This window comes from Merops nubicus, unplaced genomic scaffold, assembly GCF_000691845.1.
Source record: "Merops nubicus isolate BGI_N331 unplaced genomic scaffold, ASM69184v1 scaffold26143, whole genome shotgun sequence".
Classification (NCBI taxonomy): Eukaryota; Metazoa; Chordata; class Aves; order Coraciiformes; family Meropidae; genus Merops; species Merops nubicus.
Genome location: NW_008598636.1, coordinates 1 through 7,216, shown reverse-complemented (window position 1 = coordinate 7,216; position 7,216 = coordinate 1).

Genomic DNA, 7,216 nt, shown 5'->3' with positions numbered 1-7,216 from the left:
AAAGAATTTATCACAAAGCAAGCCTATTGTTTTATATAAAAAAAATTTCTCCAAGCTATAGTTTTGTTATTATAGCTCAAATGTACAGAATAACCTCAAGATGGATACCTCACATTAATCTTTCTCCCAGTTTTACATGATGATGCAACAGTAACATGCTCAAGTAGGGTTGGTTAATTAGTTTTTAAAACATGTTCATTTGTTCAAGATGGAGTACTCTTAAGAATTTGGGAATCAGATCTCTTAAGAATTTGCTATCAAAGTATCATGAAAAACCTTAAGTGGTTTGCAAATTAACAAAATTCATGCATTTGAGTCTCCACTCTCCCTAATTAGAAACAGGAAATTCTTCCTTGAAATTGTGCCTTTTATTAAGGTACCTTGTTACACTAACCCATTTGGCATTCTTGTTTAACACAAGCCTGAGATTTCAAACAGTTTCCCAGTTCAGGTAGGCATCTAATTGGGAAATTCATGACCTAAAACTAGACAGAATGATGCCATATCCAAGAGTCAAACATCAATTCACTTCCTTTTTTAAAAAAAAAAAAAAAATACAAAAAAGCAATATTGCTGGAAACACTATCCTTCCTGGTGTTATGCAGAATTTTCAATAAATGAACCCTCTCTCATAAAAAATAAAAAAATACCCTGTTCTGGAGGTTAACTGGTGCCTAATCACTTAAAGCACTTTATTCAAGTACTGTTATTTCTTCTCTCTCTTTAGGTTTCTTATTGTAACAATAATTAACTGGGTTATACTAAGTACTTTGTATAAATACTAATGTTTAATCTAAAATACATTCAAATAAAATATATTCCAGATAAATATTTCATATAATCCTTCACATCTCTGCACTCTTAAGAATTCTTAATGCTGCATAACAACAGTGAAAGTACTGCCAAGCTTCACACAAATGTTGCATTGCTGAAGAAATTAATAAGAAAAACTTCCTTGACATGGATATTTCTATTGTATACAGCTCTTCCAGGATTAACTCCTTTTGTCCCAACATTTCCGTGGTGCATTAGGATTTAGACAAACATCTCTGTTTGAGGTCCAGTTTTACAGCTGGTTCTGTGGGATGTCGTTTGCTGGCAAAGAGCAGTCAGAGGATGAGGAGCTCCAGCTGAAAGCTTCTCAACATCTGCACAACAGCATTCCTCTTGGAATGCACTACTACACTATTCCTAACAATCATACATCCCAGGCATTTGATTTTCTAATGTTTTCTCTCACACTGACAGAGAGCATTGCCAGCACCAACAAACCACTGGCCAAGCAGGGAACGCTCCCCACGTCCCACTGCTAGTCACAGTCACTCCTCAGCTCACCAGATCTTGCCATGACAATAACATCCCTTCAGCTCCAAGTTTCTCAGGCATTAGCATGCAGTTGTTTCCTCACACATCTTCCACACACCCTCTGCTTCCCTCAGCCTTGGTATCCTAACTCATTTTCCCTTCTGACAAATATAATTCCGCCTTTGGACATTTTTCCACAAGTGGTTTCTGAAACGTGAGCCACGGGCTGCCCCTCATCTGCTGAAAGGTGCCTGAGCACACAGGAAAGCTGCTTACAGAAACAGCAAAAGCTGGAGTCAGGATAAATTCTGTACTTGAGATGAAGCCTCAATAAGAGAAGAATCCAGGGCTCTCTCACTCATTGTTCATCAGGACAATATCCACACAATGTGGATTTATAAATTAAATATTTTGGATAGCAGGAGAGGCATCAAAACATTTCCTAGTGCAAAAAACAACTTGGTTTTAGTAATGAACATCTTGCTTTTCTATACTTGGCTACAAAATAAGAATAAAGATAACAGAAGCAAGAACCTTTTACTGATGTAATTTTAGAGCACGATCCGGTGAGCTCCTGTGGCTGCAGGACAGGAGTTTAAGTGGGTATTGTCTTCAGCTGCTTATTTCTAACTTTCCTCCTCCCTCTCACTGGCGATTATCAGTTCCTCAAAGACAAGGGCTTAGCTGTTCACAAAAGCATTTTCTATCGGGGTTCTGCAAAGTGATTTAGAGAGCCTACTGTAAGAAATGCACATGATTATCAGCCGAGGTGTCTACGTGCTGAGCACGGAAGGAAGGAGGAGCTCTAGATAGAAGACAATACGGATTTAAAGCATTGTCTCACAGAAGCAAACATTCAACACCATCCCCACTCAGCCACTGAGCAGGAAACAACTTGAGAGACAAGTAAATATCAATTAAGTGATGGGTTGAAGGGCTCGGTGCTAAAGGAAAGTCCTGCAAAGCTGAAAATTTCCTCCAAGCTGAGCTCTCCTACTCGAGTTGTTAAATAAATCAGTCAAAAATTTGAAAAGCAACCAAAGCAATTTTCTACCTTTGTTTCATCCGAGCAGTAAAAATACACTTTTCTGGTATTTCAAATACCAGTTCAAAATTATTTTGCTTAGAATTAATATTGTTTCGAAGAATTTTCAAAATGAAAAATAAACCTGGTATTTTTACAAATTCTATAAATGCTTTTTTTCTGCTGTTGTAGAACTGGTTATATCTAAACCTCTCTGCTATTTCTTAGAAGATAACAAATCTCACCACAAAATCGTAAAGATTAACAAATCTTAACAGACTGCACTACTCTGTACTATTTCAGCTACCAGGGGAACCATATGACTATAAAATCCAACTAGATGAGAAATTAAGCTACAGTAAACCAAAAACTTCAACAATTATTTATACAGCCATGGATTTAAAACACACACTTCACCCTAAGGTTTTATACCTGCAGTTCTGACAAGCTCTCTAACTGAGAAAATGCCTCAAAGTATTTCCCTGGTTTTTTGTTCCTATTTCGTTAACAATGAACTCAACTGTGTGGAAAACAAGATTAATTACACTGGAGGGGAAAGGGGAAAAAAAAAAAAAGACTATATATAGACCTATGTGCAGTCACTAGTTTTCCTTCTACCTAAACAAAGCATGATGTAAGAACAGACCACACAAAGTATCTGTAACTCTGCATCTGGGGGTTAATTTTTAGTACACCACGTTCAACAAAACCAAGAAAATATGAAACAAATGCTGCACAAATATTAGTTCCCTGTCTGATCGATGACTACAAACAACGTCTTGACTCTTGTCACTGCAAGCAGGAACAAGCTCAAGCCTTCACTTCATACACTAATTATTTCTTAGCTACACACACAGTCAAGCTTGATGCAAGATTTTACACAAAAGACCCAAAGAAAATGATACTGCTCAGATCTGTCAGCAGGGGAACTGTGAGATGTTGTTTGCTGAATCGGTTTTGAAGTTAGCAGTAGCCCAACTGTATTAGTCCTTTGAAAAAGTCCCATCAGCAGCTCCAGTAAAGAGAGGTAACAACTATTTCAATCTGACCTTTCCTCCAAACCCAACAGCAACATGTGCCTGCATCTGGCAGCCAGAGACCTGAGTATTGTTAACAACATCTACCACAGTAAGCTCTGAAGATTCAAGGTCTCTAAACAATAAAGGTTCTATGTCAAAAAGGAAGCACCTTACCAAGACAGTGTCCTAATTTTTAAAAATTACTTTCCAGAAAATACTGCCAAGTCATATTTATTTCACACCACTACCTAGAGTACAAAATGCTCGGCACTTTCTCAAGCCATGAAAGCATCTGAGAAACAAACCCAACAGACAGAAGACCCACTGCATCACACAGTTGTAGAGTTTCAGAACAGTGCATTTAGAAAGGCTCACTAAGAGGCAAAAAATTCTGTTTCTTCAGATAAGAATATAGGAGGCATTCATAGTGAAGGAAACACTGTGGTCCCTCTGAAACAAAACTCCTGAGATAAAAAATATTTTAACCTTATTTCAACATTATTTCTGAATTCTACACTTCAGAATTTTAAATATTCCCTTGCAAAGGATTTAACATGCTGGGAAAAAAAGTTTGCAAACAAGAGCAAGTAGTTTTGTACAAAACCAACACTAAAGATCCTCATTTTCAAACTAAACAAGACAGTCCTTCAGGTAAGCATTGGTAGGTTTTACTAACTAACTCCTGATTTTATAAGCCATGCTTATTTTATCTGAATGTGGAGTTTTTAAAAAAAATCAGTCCCAGAATCAAAAAGCACTCTGCAAGAGCACACTGCTTCCAGTACAGAGAAAGGAAAAACCAGGCATCAGAGTATCCATCCTATTTTGGAAGCTGGAAATAGGACATGCCTTACGTCAGTGCTCTGGTACAAACACTTTCATTACAGAACCAGGAACAAAACCCAAAAGTCTCAACAGTCTCCCTTCCTAATGACCAGGGGTTCAGGCTGGGATTCTGCAGGGCTTTTTTTCCCTTTGCTTTAGTTTTCAGTTGTAGCACACATATATCTATCTCTCTATAGATATTTATATAATTTAACATAGGACTTTTACATTTTTTTCAGTTCAATACTGAAATGCTCTAATCAAATTTTCAATGTATTACATTAAACAGAGCTTGCAAAAAAAAAATTTAGTTTGTGTTAACTCTTAAAGATTATAATACATATTTGCTAGAAACAAGAAGCACTATCTATGGACACTTATCTGCAGAGGCATTTCCAGTTACTCAAGACTGCCAGGGGAAAGGGGTAAAAAAAAAAAAAAGAAAGAAAGAAAAAAAAAAAAGGCCAAACAGTGATTGGATCTATTACCTATTGCCCAGTGAGAAAAAATAAAGCTTTGCTTGCTGTGTAACCAAATAACCTGTTATACCTTAGAAAGGTTTATTCAGATAATCAAGAAAATAAGCTAACAAATCACCACCACTAAAATAAAACCCAAGTTTAATTAAGAAACAGCAGCTAATCAAGAGAAGTCAACAGCAAATATCCAGTCTTTAACAACAACAAACACAGAAACACTCTTCCAATATTCAGACACAAGTACACCTTTAATTCAAAGGAAAATTCTCAGACAAGTACATTGCTGACTTACTGCTATGTAAAGAAGTCCATTTTAGTCATTGCTTTTTATGAAGAGGACTACATAGGACTCAGCCTCTCACTTTTGTCTACAGGCACGTTTTACACAGGTGCAAACAATACTCCTCAGCCAAGAATACAGAGACAAACCAACTACACAGGTACAAAATACCTTTCCACTGGGAGTCATTAGCTATTGGGGTCACAGCTCCCCTTCCACATTTGAGTAAGTCCAACAGCAAACATACTGCAGTACTTCTGAGTGTGCTAATGCAGACAGTCAACAGAGATGAGGTTGTAAACTCCAGCTGTTTGTAAATCCCTGATAAAAACCATCCAAGCAGCAGTCTCCAATCTCCCCCAGTAAACATATAACTCACGATGATCAAGGTACTGTACTATTGCTATAAGCCACAAACTAATTCTTTACTTTTTTTTCTGATCAAGATCCACATTCAAAGGTTCTGCAGGCACACTGCAAAGAAACCATCAGCTGGATACCAGTGGTGCACAAACACATTACCACACTGGCCACCTTCAAATTTCCTCCAAACTTCTGTTTTCAGCAGACAGCCACCAAGTCAGCAACAATATTCAGATCCCCTTTTTATGTACTATTACTTGTTTACCCCTAAGGATGAAGGCTTTTATGTAAAACAGTGAAATGGGGACACCACCGCGCTGGAGGATGGACTTCAAAAGCCATTTTAGTTTTTACAGAAAAATAGCAGTTGACCTTCTGCTTTCTCTTCCATTTTCAAGCAAATATTCATCCTGAAAAATAAGGATGGCTTATACAAACGTACACAAGTACTTCAACATCCTTCTCCCATCTTCCCTGCTGCTCTAGAAGGCAGCTATTCCTCAGCTCCCCATGCCTAAACAGGCATCCATTCAGAACTCTCCAAACACCACACTCATCACAGCATTCCTACCTACTCAAGATACTCTGCACAAAACAATGATTTTCCTTTTATTTAACATGACCAGGTTTTCACTAGAAGTGAAACTTGGCCTCGTTTTTATGGTCTAACCCGTAAAGAAAGGCTTTTGAGACTCTTCTGCCCTAGCAAATCATGGGAGATATACGCTTGAAAACCAACAGGTTTTCAGCCTACACAGTTCTCTGCTGTTTTTACAAGTCCAATAGTTCTTTTGTTTCTTAGAAGTCACTCCCCCACCTCTCAATGATGCATTTCTCTCTCTGAACAGTGCCAATGCCATCACTGATTCACCAGCAGATATTTCAACAGTTGGAAGAGCTGGAGGCCTCTCTGTCTCTACCAAGCAAAGCATACCTGAATTCTTAACAGGCACATTGTTTTTACTAAAACCTGGCACGTGTCAAAAGGCTACAGAGTACTAATGACATACCACACTGCTGTACATCTCCAGTCCCCCTAATCTACTTAGGACCTGTGAATAAACTGAAAAATACTTCGGACCCATACAACATGCCCAAAGCCAAGAGCATAGACTGGGAAAACTGCAGTAGCATTAGAAATGCAAGAAATCCTGTTGTTTTCAAGAGCTGTTCACAACAATTAACTCAAAGGGAAAATAATAATACTTCTCTTGACACTGATCAGACAGCAGCTACAACAACCACCTTCAACAGTTAAAACAACTTCTTTACTAGTTCAAAATGGAAATTTTGCAGCTTCATATGAATTTGCAATCAGTAGAAACTTTACTGAAGACTTCAGCTACCCATTCATGAGGTAAATAAGTATCAGCAATGCTCCACACTGCTCTCATTTCAAATATAAAATGTACTTTAGGAATCTACTTTGATCTCTCCCTGTTATCTTATGCAGAGATTTTCTCTCGCCCTACACATTGTTCCCACAGCACCACTGCACTATCATGAAGAAACCCCCAATTTGTGACATATTCTAGGAAGAACACTTCCAGAAAGGAAAAGCCACAGCCCAGAGAGGCAGTGGAGTCACCATCCCTGGAAGGGTTAAAAAAAAAACGTGTGGATGTGGCACTTCAGGACATGGTTTAGTGGCCATTGTAGTGTTGTGTCAATCGTTAGACTTGATAATCTTAGAGGTCTCTTCCAACCTTAATGATTCTATGAAACCAATCCTGAAAACCATTTCTCCAAGCCCTGGCTCTCCCAGCTTGGCAGACAATTCAACCTGCAGCGAGCTTTAAGGCATAGAAATTGCCAAAACTTTTGAAGACTGTGTATTATAAACTATTTGGAAGACACCAGTTGTCCTGCAGTTATCTACTTCACCAGCTGACACCTCCGAGGCAGTATATTCAAGGGGGGG